This window comes from Balaenoptera acutorostrata, chromosome 1 (genome assembly GCF_949987535.1).
Source record: "Balaenoptera acutorostrata chromosome 1, mBalAcu1.1, whole genome shotgun sequence".
NCBI classification, from domain to species: Eukaryota; Metazoa; Chordata; class Mammalia; order Artiodactyla; family Balaenopteridae; genus Balaenoptera; species Balaenoptera acutorostrata.
In genome coordinates, this window is record NC_080064.1 from 84,473,570 (window position 1) to 84,499,072 (window position 25,503).

Genomic DNA, 25,503 nt, shown 5'->3' on the forward strand with positions numbered 1-25,503 from the left:
GCATAGATTTATCACAGGAGAAACCTTAATCGCCACATGTCCAAGACTGAAATGATTTCATTTCTCCTTAAACATGTACCTCCTCTGTGATAGATTGCAATAAATGGTCACAAACTCATCCCATCCCTCTACACATGCCCCTTTGCATTGTGACTTTTTGTTCTTCTCATCAAGAAGTGGACTCTAGGTCTCCACCTCCTTGTGTCTGGGCTTGCCTTGTGACTTGCTTTGATCAATAAAATACAGCAGAAGTAATGACTTGGGAATTATGAGCCTAGACCTCAAGAGGCCTTGCAGGCTTTGCTCTCACTCTCTTGGAAAGCTTCTGTCATTAATGTGAAGAAACCTGGGCTAGTCTCTTTGGGGATGAGAAGCTATGTGGAGAAAGGTGCCCAGATGACATCCAGCACCAACCACTAACATGACTGGCAACATAATGTGCAAGGCCCAGTAGGGCCCCTTGTTTCATAATTATTAAGAATTTTAAGACAGCAATAGCAGAACAGTGAACCAAGCACAAGTTGCATGCGCATGCAGCTGGCCTTGATTGCTAGAGAAACCATTTTGGAGCATCAAGCCCTTGCCAGGCTGCCACAGCTGACCGTCACCACGTGAGTGAGCCCAGACAAAACCAGCAGAAGAACGTCTCAACCAAGTTCATCCCAAATTGTCAACCCACATAACCGTCAGCTAATAAACAATTGTTGTTTTAAGCCATGAACTTTGATGATTGTTTGGGCAGCAATAAATAATTAAGTCATCCTTATAATCTCTTATCCTGGATAATTACAGCCTGAATCAATTAAACTCGCCCACACTTTCAACCTCATCCTATGAGGCTTGAAGAATTCTTTACGCTATCTGCTTCCCTATGTGTTCTCTCCTTACCCAGAAGTAAGTGTTGTGGAGTCAGACTACTGTGGTTTAAATTCTAGGTCCTCCCATTCTAATTGTGTGACCTTGGACACATTATTTTACCCTTTTGTGCCTCTATTTCCTTATCTGCAAAACAGAGCTAACCTTGTGTTTTTTTATGAGGGTCTGTGAAAGTTGAATGAGTAACACGAACAGCACTGAACACAGTGACTGTACTCAATAAATGTTAGTTATTATGATCACCTTGGATTTAACACACTACCCATGAGATTCAGGATGAAACCTGCAGGAGGACTGCAGAAGACTTCTGGGGTTGTACAGGAATTCAGAGAGGTAAAAAGAACAACAACAACAACAACAAAAAATAACAGACATGGTCTGAGAGAAACTATAAAGTAGTATGAGGTTAGAAACGTGATTTCTGGCATCAGACTTTCTTCCCTTACATCTCAGCTCTGCCATTTGTTCTGTTTCTTCGGCAAGTTACTTAACCTCTTTAAGTCTTAATTTCATCAACTATAAAGTGGGACCAAGGAAAGGAAATCTCTTATAACATTATTGTGAGGCTTGAATAAGGACTAAATGATTACATCCTATAGGCCTGGCTTATAGACGTCCTGTGAGCCTGGCATATAGAATACACCCACCACGTGATATTTGAAATGTGAGTATTGGTCAGAAAGGCAAGCCAAGATCACTTTGAGAGGAGAATTACCAAATATAAAGTGACACCGTATACAAGACTGTAAGCAGGATATGATGTAAGAGATTAGGAGCCAAAGAGAGGGTGAACAGATTAAGTTTGGAGATCAAGGCAGAAGTGAAACCATTCAAGACTTTGGTTGCCGCATCAGAAAGTCTGGAAGACATATTACATGTTTCCTAAACCTTTCTGCAAACTATAATGGCAAAGCAGAAAATGCTCTAGGAGCAGATTTTGGATTAGAGGGAACAGTTCAAACAAATCTTAGCATATTCTCCACCAATTAGCCTTTGAGGGTTCTCTCCATTTTTAGGTTGGTTCTTGTCTTTTCCTTCCTCAACAGTCAAGAACCCATTTATTCAGCAATTATTTATAGAGTACCTTGGAGTGCAACGATGAGTGGCAGACCAATTTCCTGTCCTCACAGAGCCTCGGACTAACAGGAGATTCAGACGATTAAACTAGTAATCTCAGCACTGTGTGAGAATTTAGGGATCAGGGAAAGCTTCCTGGAGGAAGTTACATTTAATGTGAAACTTGAAAAACAGATGAGTAGACATCAACTAACCTGGTGTGTGGGGGAGACATGGTGAGTGTGACTGCAGGGAGAGAAGAATATTCCAAGTAAAAGAACAGCATATGCAAATTCATGGAAGAGAACCAGGAACTTGGGGGGAATTCAAAGTTGTTCAATTGTGCTGAAAAATTGAGTTAGGAGCTAGAAATTGCTGGAGAGGAGGCTAATGGGGTAAAATCTACTCTTCTAAGGAATCTGGACTAAGGGCAATGGGAAGCCATTCAAGTGTTTAAGCAGAGGAGTGACATTTAGAAAGAATACCCTGATTATAATATGGAGAACAGAAGGAGCAGGACAGAGAGCCCACTACCTGAGTTTGTAAAAACGTTTTATTGGAACACAGCCATATCCATTCATTTACATATTGTCTACTGCTGCTTCCAGGCCTTAAGTGCAGAGCTGAGTAACTGACCATCTGGCCCAGAAAGCCTGAAATATTTATGATCTGGTTCTTTAAGAAAATGTTTGCTAATCCCAGGGAGACTACTGTAGTAACCTGGGTAAGACAACATTCCTGTCTTCCCAGCTTTGGGGAAGACTGGAATCCTAGAAAGGCAGTCATTGTCAATAACTGAAGAAATCATGACCTAGATATCAGTGGTGATAATCTGTTGTTTTTCAACTAAATAAGTGGTCTTTCTATGTTTTCCTCTGAGAGTTTTAGAGTATCCAGTCTTACCTTTAGGTCTTTAATCCATTTTGAGTTTATTTTTGTGTATGGTGTTAGAGAATGTTCTAATTTCATTCTTTTACATGTAGCTGTGTAGTTTTCCCAGCACCACTTATTAAAGAGACTGTCTTTTCTCTGTTGTATATTCTCTCCTCCTTTGTCATAGGTTAATTGATCATAGGTGCGTGGGTTTATTTCTGAGCTTTCTATCCTGTTACATTGATCTATATTTCTCTTTTTGTTCCAGTACCATACTGTTTTAATTACTGTTGCTTTGAGGTATAGTCTGAAATCAGGGAGCCTGATTCTTCCAGCTCCATTTTTCTTTCTCAGGATTGCTTTGGCTATTCGGGGTCTTTTGTGTTTCCATACAAATTAAAAAATTTTTTCTTCTAGTTCTATGAAAAATGCCATTCGTAATTTGACAGGGATTGCACTGAATCTGTAGATTGCCTTGGGTAGTACAGTCATTTTGACAATATTCATTCTTCCAGTCCAAGAACATGGTATATCTTTCCATCTGTTTGTCTCATCTTCGATTTCTCTCATCAGCATTTTATAGTTTTCAGAGCACAGGTCTTTTGTCTCCTCAGGTAGGTTTATTCCTAGGTATTTTATTCTTTTGATGCAGTGGTAAATGGGATTGTTTCCTTAATTTCTCTTTCTGATCTTTTGTTGTTAGTGTATAGAAATGCAAGAGATTTCTGTCTATTAATTTTGTATCCTGCAACTTTACCAAATTCATTGATTAGCTCTAGTAGTTTTCTATTTTTTTAAAAATTTTCTTTAGAGTTCTGATTCTCATCTTTTTTTTTCCCCCAACATCTTATTTTTTTTTTGAATTTTTGAATTTTATTACTTATTTTTTTATACAGCAAGTTCTTATTAGTCATCAATTTTATACACATCAGTGTATACATGTCAATCCCAATTTCCCAATTCATCACACCACCACCCCCACCCCCGGCTACTTTCCCCCTGTGGTGTCCATACGTTTGTTCTCTATATCTATGTCTCAATTTCTGCCCTGCAAACTGGTTCATCTGTGCCATTTTTCTAGGTTCCACGTATATGCCTTAATATACGATATTTGTTTTCCTCTTTCTGACTTACTTCACTCTGTATGACAGTCTCTAGATCCAGCCACATCTCAACAAATGACCCAATTTCATTCCTTTTTATGGCTGAGTAATATTCCATTGTATATATGTACCACAACTTCTTTATCCATTTGTCTGTCGATGGGCATTTAGGTTGCTTCCATGACCTGGCTATTGTAAATAGTGCTGCAATGAACTTTGTGGTGCATGTGTCTTTTTGAATTATGGTTTTCTCTGGGTATATGCCCAGTAGTGGGGTTGCTGGGTCATATGGTAATTCTATTTTTAGTTCTTTAAGGAACCTCCATACTGTTCTCCATAGTGGCTGTATCAATTTACATTCCCACCAACAGTGCAAGAGGGTTCCCTTTTCTCCACACCCTCTCCAGCATTTGTTGTTTGTAGATTTTCCGATGATGCCCATTCTAACTGGTGTGAGGTGATATCTCATTACAGTTTTGATTTGCATTCTCTAATAATTAGTGATGTTGAGCAGCTTTTCATGTGCTTCTTGGCCATCTGTATGTCTTCTTTGGAGAAATGTCTATTTAGGTCTTCTGCCCATTTTTGGATTGGGTTGTTTGTTTTTTTAATATTGAGCTGCATGAGCTGCTTATATATTTTGGAGATTAATCCTGTGTCCATTGATTCGTTTGCAAATATTTTCTCCCATTCTGAGGGTTGTTTTCATCTTGTTTGTATTTTCCTTTGCTTTGCAAAAGCTTTGAAGTTTCATTAGGTCCCATTTGTTTATTTTTGTTTTTATTTCCATTACTCTAGGAGGTGGATCAAAAAAGATCTTGCTGTGATTTATGTCGAAGAGTGTTCTTCCCATGTTTTCCTCTAAGAGTTTTATAGTGTCTGGTCTTACATTTAGGTCTCTAATCCATTTTGGGTTTATTTTTGTGTATGGTGTTAGGGAGTGTTCTAATTTCATTCTTTTACATGTAGCTGTCCAGTTTTTCCAGCACCACTTATTGAAGAGACTGTGTTTCCTCCACTGTATATCCTTGCCTCCTTTGTCATAGATTTGTTGACCATAGGTGCGTGAGTTTATCTCTGGGCTTTCTATCCTGTTTCATTGATCTATATTTCTGTTTTGTGCCAGTACCATATTGTCTTGATTCCTGTAGCTTTGTAGTATAGTCTGAAGTCAGAGAGTCTGATTCCTCCAGCTCCATTTTTTCCCCTTAAGACTGCTTTGGATATTCGGGGTCTTTTGTGTCTCCATACAAATTTTAAGATTTTTTGTTCTAGTTCTGTAAAAAATGCCATTGGTAATTTGTTAGGGATTGCATTGAATCTGTAGATTGCTTTGGGTAGTATAGTCATTTTCACAGTATTGATTCTTCCAATCCAAGAGTATGGTATAACTCTACATCTGTTTGTATCATCTTTAATTTCTTTCATCAGTGTCTTATCGTTTTCTGCATGCAGGTCTTTTGTCTCCCTAGGTAGGTTTATTCCTAGGTAGTTTATTCTTTTTGTTGCAATGGTAAACGGGAGTGTTTCCTTAATTTCTCTTTCAGATTTTTCATCACTAGTATATAAGAATGCAAGAGATTTCTGTGCATTAATTTTGTATCCTGCAACTTTACCAAATTCATTGATTCACTCTAGTAGTTTTCTGGTGGCATCTTCAGGATTCTCTATGTATACTATCATGTCATCTGCAAACAGTGACAGTTTTACTTCTTCTTTTCCAATTTGGATTCCTTTTATTTCTTTGTCTTCTCTGATTGCTGTGGCTAACACTTCCAAAACTATGTTGAATAACAGTGGTGAGAGTGGACATCCTTGTCTTGTTCCTGATCTTAGAGGAAATGCTTTCAGTTTTTCACCATTGAGAATGATGTTTGCTGTGCGTTTGTTGTATATGGCCTTTATTATGTTGAGGTAGGTTACCTCTATGCCCACTTTCTGGAGAGTTTTTATCATAAATGGGTGTTGAATTTTGTCAAAAGCTTTTTCTGCATCTATTGAGATGATAATATGGTTTTTCTTCTAAATTTGTTAAAATGGTGTATCACATTGATTGATTTGTGTATACTGAAGAATCCTTGCATCCCTGGGATAAATCCCACTTGATCATGGTGTATGATCCTTTTAATGTGTTGTTGGATTTAGTGTGCTAGTATTTTCTTGAGCATTTTTGCATTTATATTCATCAGTGATATTGGACTGTAATTTTCTTTTTCTGTAGTATCTTTGTCTGGTTTTGGTATCAGGGTGATGGTGGTCTCATAGAATGAGTTTGGGAGTGTTCCTTCCTCTGCAATTTTTTGGAGGAGTTTGAGAAGGATGGGTGTTAGCTCTTCTCTAAATGTTTGATAGACTTCACCTGTGAAGCCATCTGGTCCTGGACTTTTGTTTGTTGGAAGATTTTTCATCACAGTTTCAATTTCATTGCTTGTGATTGGTCTGTTCATATTTTCTATTTCTTCCTGGTTTGTTCTTGGAAGGTTATACCTTTCTAAGAATTTGTCCATTTCTTCCAGGTTGTCCATTTTATTGGCATAGAGTTGCTTGTAGTAGTCTCTTAGTATGCTTTGTGTTTCTGCGGTGTCTGTTGTAACTTCTCCTTTTTCATTTCTAATTTTATTGATTTGAGTCCTCTCCTGCTTTTTCTTGATGCGTCTGGCTAATGGTTTATCAATTTTGTTTATCTTCTCAAAGAACCAGATTTTAGTTTTATTGATCTTTGCTATTGTCTTCTTGGTTTCTATTTCACTTAGTTACGCTCCGATCTTTATGATTTCTTTCCTTCTACTAACTTTGGGTTTTGTTTGTTCTTCTTTCTCTAGTTCCTTTAGGTGTAAGGTTAGGTTGTTTATTTGAGATGTTTGTTGTTTCTTGAGGTAGGATTGTATTGCTATAAACTTCCCTCTTAGAACTGCTTTTGCTGCATCCCATAGGTTTTGGATCGTCGTGTTTCCATTGTCATTTGTCTCTAGGTACTTTTAGATTTCCTCTTTGATTTCTTCACTGATCTCTTGGTTATTTAGTAACGTATTGTTTAGCCTACATGTGTTTGTGTTTTTTACGTTTTTTTCCCTGTAATTGATTTCTAATCTCATAACATTGTGGTCAGAAAAGATGCTTGATATTCTTTCAATTTTCTTAAATTTACTGAGGCTTGATTTGTGACCCAAGATGTGATCTATCCTGGAGAATGTTCCATGTGCACTTGAGAAGAAAGTATAATCTGCTGTTTTTGAATGGAATGTTCTATAAATATCAATTAAATCTATCTGGTCTATTGTGTCATTTAAAGCTTCTGTTTCCTTATTAATTTTCTGTTTGGATGATCTGTCCGTTGGTGTAAGTGAGGTGTTAAAGTCCCCCACTATTATTGTGTTACTGTCGTTTTTGTCTCTTATAGCTGTTAGCAGTTGCCTTATGTATTGAGGTGCTCCTATGTTGAGTGCATATATATTTATAATTGTTATATCTTCTTCTTGGATTGATCCCTTGATCATTATGTAGTGTCCTTCCTTGTCTCTTGTAACATTCTTTATTTTAAAGTCTATTTTATCTGATATGAGTATTGCTACTCCAGCTTTCTTTTGATTTCCATTTGCATGGAATATGTTTTTCCAACCCCTCACTTTCAGTCTGTATGTGTCCCTAGGTCTAAAGTGGGTCTCTTGTAGATAGCATATATATGGGTCTTGTTTTTGTATCCACTCAGTGAGCCTGTGTCTTTTGGTTGGAGCATTTAATCCATTCACGTTTAAGGTAATTATCAATATGTATGTTCTTATTACCATTTTCTTAATTGTTTTGGATTTGTTTTTGTATGTCCTTTTCTTCTCTTGTGTTTCCCACTTAGAGAAGTTCCTTTAGCATTTGTTGTAGAGCTGTTTTGGTGGTGCTGAATTCTCTTAGCTTTTGCTTGTCTGTAAAGCTTTTGATTTCTCCATCAAATCTGAATGAGATCCTTGCCAGGTAGAGTAATCTTGGTTGTAGGTTGTTCCCTTTCATCACTTTAAATATATCATGCCACTCCCTTCTGGCTTGTAGAGTTTCTGCTGAAAAATCAGCTGTTAACCTTATGGGAGTTCCCTTGTATTTTATTTGTCATTTTTCCCTTGCTGCTTTCAATAATTTATCTTTGTCTTTAATTTTTGCCAATTTGATTACTATGTGTCTCAGCATGTTTCTCCTTGGGTTTATCCTGTATGGGACTCTCTGTGCTTCCTGGACTTGGGTAGCTCTTTCCTTTCTTATGTTACAGAAGTTTTAGACTATAATCTTTTCAAATATTTTCTCTGGTCCTTTCTCTCTCTCTTCTCCTTCTGGGATCCCTATAATGTGAATGTTGTTGCGTTTAATGTTGTCCCAGAGGTCTCTTAGGCTGTCTTCATTTCTTTTCATTCTTTTTTCTTTATTCTGTTCCGCAGCAGTGAATTCCACCATTCTGTCTTCCAGGTCACTTATCCGTTCTTCTGCCTCAGTTATTCTGCTTTTGATTCCTTCTAGTGTAGTTTTCATTTCAGTTATTGTATTGGTCATCTCTGTTTGTTTGTTCTTTAATTCTTCTAGGTCTTTGTTAAACATTTCTTGCATCTTCTACATCTTTGCCTCCATTCTTTTTCCGAGGTCCTGGATCATCTTCACTATCATTATTCTGAATTCTTTTTCTGGAAGGTTGCCTATCTCCATTTCATTTAGCTGTTTTTCTGGGGTTTTATCTTGTTCCTTCATCTGGTACATAGCCCTCTGCCTTTTCATCTTTTCTATCTTTTTCTGAATGTGGTCTTTGTCCCACAGGCTGCAGGATTGTAGTTCTTCTTGCTTCTGCTGTCTGCCCTCTGCTGGATGAAGCTATCTAAGAGGTTTGTGCAAATTTCCTGATGGGAGGAACTGGTGGTGGGTACAGCTGGCTGTTGCTCTGGTGGGTAGAGCTCAGTAAAACTTTAATCCACTTTTCTGCTGATGGGTGGGGCTGGGTTACCTCTCTGTTGGTTGTTTGGCCTGAGGCGACCCAACACTGGAGCCTACCCGGGCTCTTTGGTGGGGCTAATGGTGGACTCTGGGAGGGCTCACGCCAAGGAGTACTTCCCAGAACTTCTGCTGCCAGTGTCCTTGTCCTCACGGTGAGACACAGCCACCCCCCGCCTCTGCAGGAGAGCCTCCATCACTAGCAGGTAGGTCTGGTTCAGTCTCCTATGGTGTCACTGCTCCTTCCCCTGGGTCCCAATGCACACACCACTTTATGTATGCCCTCCAAGAGTGGAGTCTCTGTTTCCCCCAGTCCTGTTGAAGTCCTGCAATCAAATCCTGCTAGCTTTCAAAGTCTGATTCTCTAGGAATTCCTCCTCCCATTGCCGGACCCCCAGGTTGGGAAGCCTGACGTGGGGCTCAGAACCTTCACTCCAGTGTTGTACTTCTGTTGTATAAGTGTTCTCCAGTTTGTGAGTCACCCACCCAGCAGTTATGGGATTTGATTTTATTGTGATTGCGCCCCTCCTACCATCTCACTGTGGCTTCTCCTTTGTCTTTGGATGTGGGATATCTTTTTTGGTGAGTTCCAGTGTCTTCCTGTCAATGATTTTTCAGCAGTTAGTTTGATTCCGGTGCTCTTGCAAGAGGGAGTGAGAGCACGTCCTTCTTCTCCACCATCTTGAACCAATCCCCCATAACTCTCATTCTTGATGCTTCTAACTTCTCATACAGAGTGCCTAAAACAGGAACTTCAGTTAGTGATGAACAGGATTTAAATTGTGGGTTGATTACAGTAATACTATCACATGAATGATAGTCATGATGACGTTAGGAGATCAGTTTGATTGGGACATATAAGGGAGATAATATGTTTGTATATTAAGACAATACTGTCATGGAAATTGCTCTTGTTTTTTCTTTTTAGTTACTTTTAAGATAGTTCATGTGACTAGTGCATATGAACACATGACTATTGAAGTAGTTGAATTATATCACTACAAAAATTTGATTCTTTTGGAACTGAATATATTTGGCAGAGGATGGGGCTAGGGTAGGAGATGTTTATACTAAGGAATATTTCTAAATTTTAAAATTGTATTTAACTATAGTTATGAATAATTTAACTATCAACTTTATTTTTTTTTAATTTTTTCATAAGATGAAGATAGGGAACATACTTGTTCTGATTTTTATCATAATGATATATGGGTTCTTCATATTTCAAAAGAGCAAGCATGAATTTTAATATGTTGATAAACAGTAACACTCTAATGTTATCCAGTTAAGGTCTATGTGCCTTGTTAACAAAATGTGCTATAGAACTTAAAGAAAGAGGGAGGGAGAAGATGGCGGAAGAGTAAGACGCGGAGATCACCTTCCTTCCCACAGATACAGTAGAAATACATCTACACGTGGAACTGCTCCTACAGAACACCCACTGAACGCTGGCAGAAAACGTCCGACCTCCAAAAAGGCAAGAAACTCCCCCCGTACTTGGGTAGAGCAAAAGAAAAAAGAAATAACAGAGACAAAAGAATAGGGACGGCACCTGCACCAGTGGGAGGGAGCTGTGAAGGAGGAAAGGTTTCCACGCACTAGGAAGCCCCTTCGCGGGCGGAGACTGCGGGTGGCGGAGGGGGGAAGCTTTGGAGCCACGGAGGAGAGCGCAGCCCCAGGGGTGCGGAGGGCAAAGCGGAGAGGTTCCCGCACAGAGGCTCGGCGCCGAGCAGCACTCACCAGCCCGAGAGGCTTGTCTGCTTCCCCGCCGGGGCGGGCGGGGCTGGGAGCTGAGGCTCGGCTTCAGTCGGATCGCAGGGAGAGGACTGGGGCTGGCAGCGTGAACACAGCCTGAAGGGTTTAGTGCACCACAGGTAGCCAGAAGTGAGTCCGGGAAAAAGTCTGCAGCTGCCGAAGAGGCAAGAGACTTTTTCTTGCCTCTTTGTTTCGCGGCGGGCAAGGAGAGGGGATTCAGAGCGCCGTCTAAACGAACTCCAGAGAAGGGCGCAAGCCGCGGCTATCAGCGCGGATCCCACAGCAACAGGGGCGCAGAGGGAAAAACGGAGAGACTCCCGCACAGAGGCTCGGCGCCGAGCAGCGCTCACCAGCCCGAGAGGCTTGTCTGCTCACCCGCCGGGGCGGGCGGGGCTGGGAGCTGAGGCTCGGCTTCGGTCAGATCGCAGGGAGAGGACTGTGGCTGGCAGCGTGAACACAGCCTGAAGGGGTTGGCGCACCACAGCTAGCCGGGAGGGAGACCGGGAAAAGGTCTGCAGCTGCCGAAGAGGCAAGAGACTTTTTCTTGCCTCTTAGTTTTGCTGCGCGCAAGGAGAGGGGATTCAGAGCGCCGCCTAAACGAACTCCAGAGAAGGGCGCGAGCCGCGGCGATCAGCGCGGACCCCAGAGACGGGCGTGAGACGCTGGGGCTGCTGCTGCCGCCTCCAAAAAGCCTGTGTGTGAGCACAGGTCACTCTCCACACCGCCCCTCCCGGTAGCCTGTGCAGCCCGCCACTGCCAGGGTCCCGGGATCCGGGGACAACATTCCCGGGAGAAGGCACTGCGCGCCTCAGGCTGGTGCAACGTCACGCCGGCCTCGGCCGCCGCAGGCTCGCCCCGCCTCCTCTGTACCCCTCCCTCCCCGAGGCCTGGGTGAGCCAGAGCCCCCGAAGCAGCTGCTCCTTTAACCCCGTCCTGTCTGGGCGGGGAACAGACGCCCTCAGGCGACCTACACGCAGAGGCGGGTCCAAATCCAAAGCTGAAGCCCAGGAGCTGTGCGAACAAAGAAGAGAAGGGGAAATCTCTCCCAGCAGCCTCAGAAGCAGCGGATTAAAGCTCCACAAACAACTGGATGTGCCTGCATCTGTGGAACACCTGAATAGACAACGAATCAGCCCAAATTCAGGAGGGGGACTCTGGGAGCAGGAGATATTAATCTTTCCCCTTTTCCTTTTTTTTGTGAGTGTATATGTATATGCTTCTGGGTGAGATTTTGTCTGTATAGCTTTGCTTTACAATAGCTTTATTTTACTTCACTATATTATAGCCTCTTTCTTTCTTTCTTTCTATTTTTTCTCCCTTTTACTCTGAGCTGTGTGGACGAAAGGCTCTTGGTGCTCCAGCCAGGCATCAGGGCCGTGCCTCTGAGGTGGGAAAGCCAACTTCAGAACACTGGTCCACAAGAGACCTCCCAGCTCCACGTAATACCAAACGGCAAAAATCTCCCAGAGATCTCCATCTCAACATCAAGACCCAGCTTCACCCAACGACCAGCAAGCTACAGTGCCGGACACCCTATGCCAAACAACTAGCTAGACAGGAACACAACCCCATCCATTAGCAGAGAGGCTGCCTAAAATCATAATAAGGCCACAGACACACCAAAATACACCACCAGACGTGGACGTGCCCACCAGAAAGACAAGATCTAGCCTCATCCACCAGAACTCAGGCACTAGTTCCCTCCACCAGGAAGCCTACACAACCCACTGAACCAACCTTAGCCACTGGGGACAGATACCAAAAACAACGGGAACTACGAACCTGCAGCCTGTGAAAAGGAGACCCCAAACACAGTAAGATAGGCAAAATGAGATGACAGAAAAACACACAGCAGATGAAGGAGCAGGCTCAAAACACACTGGACTTAACAAATGAAGAGGAAATAGGTAGTCTACCTGAAAAAGAATTCAGAATAATGATAGTAAGGATGATCCAAAATCTTGGAAATAGAATAGACAAAATGCAAGAAACATTTAACAAGGATGTAGAAGAACTAAAGAGGAACCAAGCAATGATGAAGAACACAATAAATGAAATTAAAAATACTCTAGATGGGATCAATAGTAGAATAACTGAGGCAGAAGAAAGGATAAGTGACCTGGAAGATAAAATGGTGGAAATAACTACTACAGAGCAGGATAAAGAAAAAAGAATGAAAAGAACTGAGGACAGTCTCAGGGACCTCTGGGACAACATTAAACGCTCCAACATTCGAATTATAGGGGTACCAGAAGAAGAAGAGAAAAAGAAAGGGACTGAGAAAATTTTTGAAGAGATTATAGTTGAAAACTTCCCTAATATGGGAAAGGAAATAGTTAATCAAGTCCTGGAAGCACAGAGAGTCCCATACAGGATAAACCCAAGGAGGAACACGCCAAGACACATATTAATCAAACTGTCAAAAATTAAATATAAGGAAAACATATTAAAGGCAGCAAGGGAAAAAAAACAAATAACACACAAGGGAATCCCCATAAGGTTAACATCTGATCTATCAGCAGAAACTCTGCAAGCCAGAAGGGAGTGGCAGGATATACTTAAAGTGATGAAGGAGAAAAACCTACAACCAAGATTACTCTACCCAGCAAGGATCTCATTCAGATTTGATGGAGAAATTAAAACCTTTACAGACAAGCAAAAGCTGAGAGAGTTCAGCACCACCAAACCAGCTTTACAACAAATGCTAAAGGAACTTCTCTAGGCAAGAAACACAAGAGAAGGAAAACACCTACAATAACAAACCCAATACATTTAAGAAAATGGGAATAGGAACATACATATCGATAATTACCTTGAATGTAAATGGATTAAATGCTCCCACCAAAAGACACAGGCTGGCTGAATGGATACAAAAACAAGACCCATATATATGCTGTCTACAAGAGACCCACTTCAGACCTAGAGACACATACAGATTGAAAGTGAGGGGATGGAAAAAGATATTCCATGCAAATGGAAATCAGAAGAAAGCTGGAGTAGCAATTCTCATATCACACAAAATAGACTTTAAAATAAAGACTATTACAAGAGACAAAGAAGGACACTATATAATGATCAAGGGATCGATCCAAGAGGAAGGTATAACAATTGTAAATATTTATGCACCCAACATAGGAGCACCTCAATACATAAGGCAAATACTAACAGCCATAAAAGGGGAAATTGACAGCAACACAATCATAGTAGGGGACTTTAACACCCCACTTTCACCAATGGACAGATCATCCAAAATGAAAATAAATAAGGAAACACAAGCTTTAAATGATACATTAAACAATATGGACTTAATTGATATTTATAGGACATTCCACCCAAAAACAACAGAATACACATTTTTCTCAAGTGCTCATGGAACATTCTCCAGGATAGATCATATCTTGGGTCACAAATCAAGCCTTGGTAAATTTAAGAAAATTGAAATCGTATCAAGTATCTTTTCCGACCACAACGCTATGAGACTAGATATCAATTACAGGAAAAGATCTGTAAAAAATACAAACACATGGAGGCTACACAATACATTACTTAATAACGAAGTGATTACTGAAGAAATCAAAGGGGAAATCAAAAAATACCTAGAAACAAATGACAACGGAGACACGACGACCCAAAACCTATGGGACGCAGCAAAAGCAGTGCTAAGAGGGAAGTTTATAGCAATACAAGCCTACCTCAAGAAACAGGCAACATCTCGAATAAACAACCTAACCTTGCACCTAAAGCAATTAGAGAAAGAAGAACAAAAAAACCCCAAAGCCAGCAGAAGGAAAGAAATTATAAAGATCAGGTCAGAAATAAATGAAAAAGAAATGAAGGAAACAATAGCAAAAATCAATGAAACTAAAAGCTGGTTCTTTGAGAAGATAAACAAAATTGATAAACCATTAGCCAGACTCATCAAGAAAAAAAGGGAGAAGACCCAGATCAATAGAATTAGAAATGAAAAAGGAGAAGTAACCACTGACACTGCAGAAATACAAAAGATCATGAGAGATTACTACAAGCAACTCTATGCCAATAAAATGGACAACCTGGAAGAAATGGACAGATTCTTAGAAATGCACAAACTGCCAAGACTGAACCAGGAAGAAATAGAAAATATGAACAGACCAATCACAAGCACTGAAATTGAAACTGTGATTAAAAACCTTCCAACAAACAAAAGCCCAGGACCAGATGGCTTCACAGGTGAATTCTATCAAACATTTAGAGAAGAGCTAACACCTATCCTTCTCAAACTCTTCCAAAATATTGCAGAGGGAGGAACACTCCCAAACTCATTCTACGAGGCCACCATCACCCTGATACCAAAACCAGACAAAGATGTCACAAAGAAAGAAAACTACAGGCCAATATCACTGATGAACATAGATGCAAAAATCCTCAACAAAATACTAGCAAACAGAATCCAACAGCACATTAAAAGGATCATACACCATGATCAAGTGGGGTTTATCCCAGGAATGCAAGGATTCTTCAATATACGCAAATCAATCAATGTGATACACCATATTAACAAATTGAAGGAGAAAAACCATATGATCATCTCAATAGATGCAGAGAAAGCTTTTGACAAAATTCAACACCCATTTATGATAAAAGCCCTGCAGAAAGTAGGCATAGAGGGAACTTTCCTCAACATAATAAAGGCCATATATGACAAACCCACAGCCAACATTGTCCTCAATGGTGAAAAACTGAAACCATTTCCACTAAGATCAGGAACAAGACAAGGTTGCCCACTCTCACCACTATTATTCAACATAGTTCTGGAAGTGTTAGCCACAGCAATCAGAGAAGACAAAGAAGTAAAAGGAATCCAAATCGGAAAAGAAGAAGTAAAGCTGTCACTATTTGCAGATGACATGATACTATACATAGAGAATCCTAAAGATGCTACCAGAAAACTCCTAGAGCTAATCAATGAATTTGGTAAAGTAGCAGGATACAAAATTAATGCACAGAAATCTCTTGCATTTCTATACACTAATGACGAAAAATCTGAAAGTGAAATTAAGAAAACACTCCCATTTACCATTGCAACAAAAAGAATAAAATATCTAGGAATAAACCTACCTAAGGAGACAAAAGACCTGTATGCAGAAAATTATAAGACACTGATGAAAGAAATTAAAGATGATACAAATAGATGGAGAGATATACCATGTTCCTGGATTGGAAGAATCAACATTGTGAAAATGACTCTAATTCCCAAAGCAATCTACAGATTCAATGCAATCCCTATCAAACTACCACTGGCATTTTTCACAGAACTAGAACAAAAAATTTCACAATTTGTATGGAAACACAAAAGACCCCGAATAGCCAAAGCCATCTTGAGAACGAAAAATGGAGCTGGGGGAATCAGGCTCCCTGACTTCAGACTATATTACAAAGCTTCAGTAATCAAGACAGTTTGGTACTGGCACAAAAACAGAAATATAGATCAATGGAACAGGATAGAAAGCCCAGAGATAAACCCACACACATATGGTCAACTTATCTTTGATAAAGGAGGCAAGCATATACAGTGGAGAAAAGACAGCCTCTTCAATAAGTGGTGCTGGGAAAATTGGACAAGAACATGTAAAAGTATGAAATTAGAACACTCCCTGACACCATGCTCAAAAATAAACTCAAAATGGATTAAAGACCTAAGTGTAAGGGCAGACACTATCAAACTCTTAGAGGAAAACATAGGCAGAACACTCTATGACATACATCACAGCAAGATTCTTTTTGACCCAGCTCCCAGAGAAATGGAAATAAGAACACAAATAAACAAATGGGACCTAATGAAACTTAAAAGCTTTTGCACAGCAAAGGAAACCATAAACAAGACCAAAAGTCAACCCTCAGAATGGGAGAAAATATTTGCAAATGAAGCAACTGACAAAGGATTAATCTCCAAGATTTACAAGCAGCTCATGCAGCTCAATAACAAAAAAACGAACAACCCAATCCAAAAATGGGCAGAAGATCTAAATAGACATTTCTCCAAAGAAGATATACAGATGGCCTACAGACACATGAAAGAATGCTCAACATCATTAATCATTAGAGAAATGCAAATCAAAACTACAATGAGATATCATCTCACACCGGTCAGAATGGCCATCATCAAAAAATCTAGAAACAATAAATGCTGGAGAGGGTGTGGAGGAAAGGGAACACTCTTGCACTGTTGGTGGGAATGTAAATTGATACAGCCACTATGGAGAACAGTATGGAGGTTCCTTAAAAAACTACAAATAGAACTACCATATGACCCAGCAATCCCACTACTGGGCATATACCCTGAGAAAACCATAGGTCAAAAAGAGTCATGTACCAAAATGTTCATTGCAGCTCTATTTACAATAGCCAGGACATGGAAGCAACCTAAATGTCCATCGACAGATGAATGGATGAAGAAGATGTGGCACATATATACAATGGAATATTACTCAGCCATAAAAAGAAATGAAATGGAGGTATTCGTAATGAGGTGGATGGAGTTAGAGTCTGTCATACAGAGTGAAGTAAGTCAGAAAGAGAAAAACAAATACAGTATGCTAACACATATATACGGAATCTAAGGGAAAAACAAAACAAAACAAAAAAGGCCATGAAGAACCTAGTGGCAAGACGGGAATAAAGACACAGACCTACTAGAGAATGGACTTGAGGATATGGGGAGGGGATGGGGTGAGATGTGACAGGGTAAGAGAGTGTCATGGACATATATACACTACCAAATGTAAAATAGATAACTAGTGGGAAGCAGCCGCACAGCACAGGGAGATCAGCTCGGTGCTTTGTGACCACCTAGAGGGGTGGGATGGGGAGGGTGGGAGGGAGGGAGATGCAAGAGGGGAGAGAAATGGGAACATATTGTATATGTATAACTGATTCACTTTGTTATAAAGCAGAAGCTAACACACTATTGTAAGGCAATTAAACTTCAATAAAGATGTTAAAAAAAACAAAAACAAAAACAAAAAACAAAACAAAACAAAAAAAAAACAAAACAAAACAAAAAAAGAACTTAAAGAAAGACATAGCTTCATAAATTTCCCATTTTTTCTCAAAATGATAATGGGTAGATCCAATCTAAAGAGAATGTAGTGAGAAGTGAATGCTTCAAAGTCAGAGAATAGTGAGAAAGTAAAATAACAATCTGTGTATAAGATGAGGTTGGTTAGTTTTAATTTGCTTATCTTTATGAATGAGGGCCATTTATAATGTGTAAGGGTCATTTTTATATTTCTTTTTCTGTCACTTGTCTGTTAAGGTCTTCTTTCTTTTTTCTTTTTGAGTGGCAGAATTTTTTCTTCTTTATTTATAGAAGCTTCTTATACATTAAGGAGGTTAGCCCTTTTTCTGTGATTTGAGTACCAGATACTTTTTCCCTAGTTTGTAATTTGTGTTTCAACTTTGCTTATGTTATTGTTATTAGTTTTTGCCTTGTAGTAGTTTTTGATTTTTAATTAGTTACATTTATTAATATTTTATGGCTTCTAGATTTTGAGTCACAGTTAGAAAGGCCTTCCCATTCCAAGGTAAGAAGAGAATTCACCTATATTTTCTTAGAGTACATTTGTGTGTGTTCACAGTATATATTCAAATATTTGACCCATTTGGAATTTATCCTAGTATACAATATGAGATATAGATTTAAATTAATTTTTTCCAGATGTTATCCATTTATTAAAAAGTCCGTTTTATACCATTGGTTTGAGATGCTCCTAATTTGGGTCTATTTCTGGACTTTTTATTCAATTCCATTAGTCTCTCTATTCCTATGGCTTATCCAAAAGTATTTCATTATTGAGGTTCTGTAGTATTTTTTAATACATAGGAAGCTATTCTTCCTTTTCAAAAGAGTTTTTCTGTGATTCTTGCTTGTTTATTTTTCCATATGATCTTTAGAATCAGCTTGTCCTATTCCAGAAAGTAGTATTTTCATTGACATTGCAATAAATTTACAAATTAAAATTTAGGGAGAATTGACATACATTGACTTTTCCTATTTAACAGCATGGTCTATCTTTTCATTGTTCGAGTCTACTTTGGGTCCTGTAGGAGTGTTTTAAAGGTTTTCTCATATAAGTTTTTCATATTTATATTGTTATTCGTATTGTTAAATTTATTCCTAGGCACTTTATAATTTTTGCTGCAGTTGTAAGTGGAAGCTTTTCTTCCTTTTATTTTGTAAGGGGGTATTGTGTGTGTGTGTATACAAATGTATATGTGTATTTATATATGTATATATACACACATGTACACAGTTATATGTATACATATATATCTATATATATCAGATTTCCACAAATTAATTTTATATCCTGCTCCCATACTTAATTTTCTATTGTTTATATATTTTTTCAGTTGATTTTCTTGGGTTTTCCAAGTATATAATCATAATCTACAAATATTAACAACTTTATAATCTTTTTTCCCAATGGTTATTGTCTTTACTTTTTCTCTTTCACTAGTACCCTTGACTAATACTTCCAGTACCACTGTATTAACAGTGGGAGAGTGGCCATTCCCCTTGTCTTCCTCTTGATCTGAGCAGGAATCCTTCAGTGTTTCCCCGTTAATCTTGAAACTGGCTTTGAATCTTAGAATTAATTTCTAGTCAGACATTACTACTTTACTGTATCGGGAAAACTGAAAATTTGATCCAACAGTAAGGTCTATAAATGTCTAACAGTAAGAGATTGGTTAAATACATTATGGTGCACCCATTGAATGGAATAGTCTGAGCAATTACACAATAATATGTACTGTTTTAATTCGTTTTGTTGTTTAAAAGATCTTAAAGTATATGCAAGTATGCATGGAAAAGTATCTGGAAGGATATTCAACAAACTGATCTAAAAGTTATAAACATATACATAAACTAGTGATTGTTAACATCTATTTAATTTGTAAAAAAATTTTTTAATTTATGAAAATATTTTGGCACAATTGAAAAAATAAGTTAGAAATTTAAGAAAAATAGATTCATGTTCTTCCCCTTCCTCTGTTTTGGGTCCCTTTCTGTTACTTAATTTTTTTTAATCACTTATTCTTTGCAGAGTAGCACTAAAATGATAGTGTACAAAGGGGTTTACAAGATATAAGCCACAAGAAAGAAGAGGACTGGAGAAAAGTACACAGCAGATGGGAGATCTCAGTAAATTTTGGAAGCCAGAAGTTGGATGGAGTAGAGATGCAGTCATACCTCGGTATCTTTGGGGGATTGGTTCCAGGACCTCCTTTGGATATCACTATCCATGGATGCTCAAGTTCCTTACATAAAATGGTGAAGTACAGTCTGCCCTCCCTATGACCAGGTTCCACATCCACAGAAATGGCAGGCCGACTGTAATTGACTTGGCAAAGTGGGAGGGGGGCTAACCTAAGTGCTTGGAGGAGACTTAGCATTTGGAGGTGCAGTGTATGGTGGAAGGCAGGGTTGAGGAATAAACCTGAAGAAGGGGGATTGACCAAAGTTGTTTACAAAGCTCTTGGACCACTGGTTCTCTTCCCCACCTCATACAGCCAGCCTGCACTCATGCACTCCACCCTGACTGTACCACTACCAACACAATCTTTCTGTGAAGTATGAAATTTCTTTTCTGGAGAAAGGAGTTTATTTTTTGATGGAGAGTTCCCATAACAAAAGAGCTAATGAGAGAATAGGAAAGAAAAATATGTTTGAAATAGAAACTTTAGAAGGTTGGAAGATAAAGTTAAGTAATTCTCCTGGTCCAGAATTTCTCAATCTTGGCGTGACTGACATTTGGGGCTGGAAATTCTTTGTCGTGGGAGGCTGTCCTGTGCATTGTAACATGCTTAGCAGCCTCCCTGGCCTTTACTCACTAGATGCCATTGCATGCCCCTTTTTCCTGTGGTGACCACCAAAAATATCACTAGACATTGCCAAATGGCTGGGGTGGGGAGAATCAACTCTCCCTCCCCCCAATTTAGAACCTCTGTCTTAGACAGTAGAAAAGAAAGATGCAGAGATGATCAATCAGATAAAAGGACAATAAATCTAGAGAATAATATTGAAGTCCCAACATCCTAGTAACAAGAGCTCACAAAGAGAGAACAGAGAAAATGGGAGGGAGGAAATTAGCAAAGAAATAATAAAAGAAAATAATTGCAGATAAGATCAAAAGAACCCCTGAGTATCCAGCACAATCAATGAAAAAAGAACCATTCTAAGGTACATCATTGTGAACGTTTAGACTACTAGAGATAATGGGAAGATTCTAGAAGGAAAAATAGGTCAGATACAGAGGAATGGGAACTAGAAAGGTATTAGACATTGCAGTGGCAATGCTGGAAGTAAAAGACAGTGGAACAATGCTTTTAAAATGCTGAGGGAAAATGATCTTCAATTTATCCAAATTATCAACCAAGGATGAGAATAGAATAAAGACATTTTCAGACAGTCAAGCCCTCTAAAAATTTATCTTCTATGCACCCCTTCTGAGTAAGCTACTGGGGTCTGTGCTTTAACAAAGTAAGAGAATAAACAAAAAATCATGTGTTTGGGCATTAGAAGATATTATTGATGGGCATTTGATAGTTACGTTGAAGCATCTGGATAAAATTCAGGTTAGGTACATTTTTTTTAAAGTGAAAAAACAAAGAAATTTTTAACTCCAGAAAGAACAGGAGATTTTCAAGAGAAGCATTATCATGGTAACTTACTTGGTTCAGCAACACCCTATATTTGTATTGTCAAGATGATATAAACCCTAATTGCTGACTTGAACGAGATTTGGGATGTGGCTATGTCAGAAGGAAGGGTGAGGGCAAAGTGGGTGGTAGTGTGTATAAAAGAGCTAAATCCTCAAATACCATGACAAGAAGTCAATAAATAATGTCTAAACCTGAAAATCAAGAAACATTGGTATAAGTTTATCATTTAGGAAATGAAGAACACCTAGCAGGGTTGTGGGGAACTGGGGTGAAGCTAGGTGGGGGAGAAGTTGGTCAGGGGACTGATGGGACTCATGGGTATTTTTTGTTAAAAGCCTTTAAGAACCACTTGAATTTTCACTTAACTGTATTACTGTCATTAAAAATAAAAATGCAGACAAAAGTAAGACATATATATTATGGGAAGAAAGTCTCATAAAATAAGAGAACCAAAAGAACACAAATGACATAGAATCTCACCCACCCAGAGATAACCACTCTTAATATCCTGAAATAGTTTCTTCTTGAAAAATTCTGAAAAACAAATGAAAGTACTTTTAATTATTAAAAAAACCTTACAAAAAAAATTCTTAATACACTGAAACTACCAATTAAGGGAAAAGTGCCCGGGGCTATTCATTTCTGACTAAATCAACTTTTCTATCAAAATGTTTGGTGCCATTTTGGTTATAGCTTCACTAAAAGAGCAGAATGGAGAACTGAGGCAGTTTCCCCAAAATACTTTTGCTTTAATTATCTTGTAATTTCAGGAAGGAACAGCTTTTGGTCTCAGTTTTCCAAATAATTGGCTCTAATCAGAAGTTTAGGAATTTTTGGAAACAGACATTTATCAGGAAAATTTGCCTCAAAAGAATTTTAGTAATTTTTTTCTCTTTTTAAGTATGGAAAATTTCATTTCTCTGAACTGTTTCTTTGAACTATTTCAATGAACAAAAATATAAAAAGTACAATCCAGCTTTGAGACATATTCAAAATGCAGAAAAACTGAGGTAGTAAATACAGAATTTGTGGGAACTGTCCTTGGAAAAACAGTATTGGTAAAACAAAGTTAAGAATAGTAATTAAAGATGTAAATGTGAAAATGAAATGGGTATTTTTGAAGAAATTAAGCTGCATTAAAAATTTGAGGAAAAATGTGCAGTTGATGTATTCTTCTACCTCCTAAGGTCATTGAGTTTTAATTAGTTTAAAAGCTTCAACATTCAACTAATATTTACTGAATTCCTTTCATAGATCAGGTCTTGTTCTTGATGTGTTCACTTACACACTCTCTATAATCCTATAACAATCCTGCAGATTTGAGGATGCATTTGTAGAGGCCTAACATGAAGGAGTATGGTGGGATAAGAGTATGCTGGATTCCTGTGGGTTTACTTGGTCTTGGCTACTGCTGTGGGTGTTAGAGAATATGCATATAAAAGATAACCGTGGTGTGTTTATCAGGAAAGAACAGAGCAACTATCAGCCACTGCAGACAAGCACAGGACAGAGTCTGGAGGAGGTAATCTTTTTTTAAAAAATAAATTTATTAATTTTATTTTATATTATTATTTTTTTATTTTTGGCTGCACTGGGTCTTTGTTGCTGCGGGCGGGCTTTCTCTAGTTGCGGCGAGGGGGGACTACTCTGCCTTGTGGTGCACGGGCTTCTCATTGCGGTGGCTTCTCTTGTTGTGGAGCTCGGGTTCTAGGCACGTGGGTTTCAGTAGTTGCAGCACGCGGGCTCAGTAGTTGTGGCGCACGGGCTTAGTTGCTCCCCGTGGCATGTGGGATCTTCCCAGACCAGGGATCGAACCCGTGTCCCCTGCATTGGCAGGTGGATTCCTAACCACCTCGCCACCAGGGAAGCCCCTGGAAGAGGTAGTCTTGATGCAGATTCCTGAGATAATGTGTGTAATCTGTACTTGCAGGGCTGATCCCACTGATGTGCACCTACAACCATCCTGTCCGTGGATAGTTATGAAATACCTGTGTGAGTGCATAGACAGGTATGGGGCAAACCAAAGTTGTCAAGGACTATGCACACTGTGAAGCGACTGTGATGGGACAGGTTGTTGTCAAAGGGCATTGGTACCCTGGTATGTCCTGAGAGTCTTGGGGAGAAAAAGGGGAACGTGCACTTGGGGACCTGCAAGATCTTCCTCCCTGCTTGACTACAGGGCAGGTTTCTGTCACTGTAGCTTGGAATGGGTTTTGTCTTTTCTAAGTCAGTCTGAAGTCCATTTGCCAAGACACTTCAGAGATGTCTGTGAATTATTATCCCCATTATAGAGATGAAGAAATTGAACTTCAGTGAGGTTCTTTCTAAAAAAAGTATTTGTGATTTTTTTTTTTTTGCAAATTATAACAGCCTAAATGTATTTCTTCATTATTTTGTTTTATTCAAAACAATTCTATCTTTTTGATCCAGGAGACCTGGAAGTTTTTGAGGCCGTATTTAACAGGTGAGAAGAGCTACTATTTAACGGCAAACTTTATGCACTGGGCAACTTGGAATTCTCAGCCAGCACCCAAAAAATTCGAAATCCTACTTCCTCACCCTGACAGCAGAGGGGCTCCGCGTGTAGGTGGTGTTTTTCAGGGATTCCGGAGGAGGCGGCTGCAAAAGAACTTGCCTCTTCCACACACGCCCCCTACCCAGTTTGGAACGCATCTGCAGCCCCAAACCAAAAACTGCGAGGGACTTTGGCTAAGAGAGACGTGGCAGGAAAAATCAGCAATTGCCTTTTCACCTCCTTTCTGATAATTAAACCATGCGCTTCATTAACCAGAATTTAGGCATCTAAGGAAAAATGTAAACTCATAATCTGAAAAGAATTTTGGTTACGTGGCTAGCCCAGGTACTGACCGCTGCGGAAGCGGACTCAGACCATTGTCCCACTTGCTAGTTTTGTTACTTGCTTTGGAAAGCCGAGGAACCTTACGCTCTGTCCCTGGCGAGGTGTGCTCTTCCAGGATCCCACAGCAACCCGCCTCGGGTGTTCCCGGTTTTGAGCCCTTTCCGGGACCCAAGTTACAGCACCCAAAGGTCTGCCCTACTGCCGGCCTCGGGGCCCCGGGCCCCGCCCACTTTGGCCTGGGGTCGGAGCCTCCTGGAGCCGGAGCGGAAGCCTGAGCCCGAGCGCCGCGGCCCCTTTAAGGAGCCGCTCTGCGGTAACCCGAGCCCGCAGTCCAGGCGGGCGCGGCGGCCGCGGCGGTAGCAGTAGCCTCCGCGGCTGTTCCTCCCTGCGGCTCGGAGCCTGCGGCTCCCCTGGCTCCCCTGGCTCCCAAAGAGCATCTCGCGGGGCGGCTCTGGCTGGCGCCAGCCCTCGGGCCGGGCCGGATGACCAGGCGACTGTAACCACTCGCCGCCCTCTCCCGGCCCGGCGCACCGCTGCCCGCGCGCGAGTCGCCCCGGGACCCGGCACAGGTGACGCCGTTTGGAGAGGGCTCGGGAGGAGGGCGGGCTCGCTTTGCCCCGTGGCTCTCCCGCGCCGCCGAGCGCAGCCCGCTGGCAGGGGCGCCGCGGCTTCCCGCCCCCGGCCTAGCGCGGCCGAGGGCTCCAGCGCCCGGAGGCTGGGTGGGCGTCCCCGGCGCGGGAGGCGGCCCGGGGCTCCGGGGAGGGCTCCAGCAGGTGTGTGCTGCCGGCTCAGCATCCTCCTAGCCCGGCGGGCTCCGGCGCAGCTCTGGGCGCAGATGGTGTCCCGAGGCCCGCGGCCCCCGCGCTGCCCGGACGCCCAGCGTTCCACTCGCGTTTCCCGGGCTGTGTGATTCGGGCTGCTGGGGCTGCCTGGGGGTGCCTCCCAGGTCTCAGCTCAAAGGGGTGGGTGCTTTGGGCATCCAGGAAAAGCTTTATTGTTAGAGGCCGGTACAGGATCAGGTGCATCAAGTGGGTAAGTCTCCCCCTCTCCCACCTCCCCACTACTAAATAAAACAAGAAGCTTTTATTTACTCTTGCAGTTCTCAAGTGGGTCCCATTTTTAGCTACCGAGTGCTGAAGAGTCTAGTGGGAGAGGGACTGGGCACAGAGTCAGAGGGAGAAATTGGTTTCTGTTTCCATCTCTACCACTGTATACCCGAGCAAGTTTATGGAACTAAGTACCTCGGTTTACCCAGCCATGAAATGGGATCCGTAATGCTAGCGTTTTCCTATCGCCCTCCGTGAAAGCGCATTG

The 25,503-nt window shown here is 40.6% G+C and overlaps 1 protein-coding gene across 7 annotated transcripts in view; it reads left to right on the plus strand.

The window, feature by feature from the left end:
• The window catches only part of TLCD4 (TLC domain containing 4), a 90,015-nt gene that overhangs the window by 3,123 nt on the left and 61,389 nt on the right, over positions 1-25,503 (plus strand). Inside the window, exons 2-5 of one of the 7 annotated variants that reach the window (XM_057527021.1) lie at positions 8,700-8,764; positions 22,794-22,851; positions 23,260-23,337; positions 23,760-23,793. The exons of 1 other annotated variant lie outside the window; for it this stretch is intronic. The gene's annotated coding sequence lies outside the window, so the exon portion shown is untranslated. Of the gene's footprint in view, positions 1-8,699; positions 8,765-19,711; positions 19,862-22,793; positions 22,852-23,259; positions 23,338-23,759; positions 23,794-24,444; positions 24,759-25,157; positions 25,222-25,503 lie in introns of those variants that run through there. 5 more of the 7 variants (XM_007169552.3, XM_028163347.2, XM_057527033.1 and 2 more) reach the window with 5 other exon arrangements.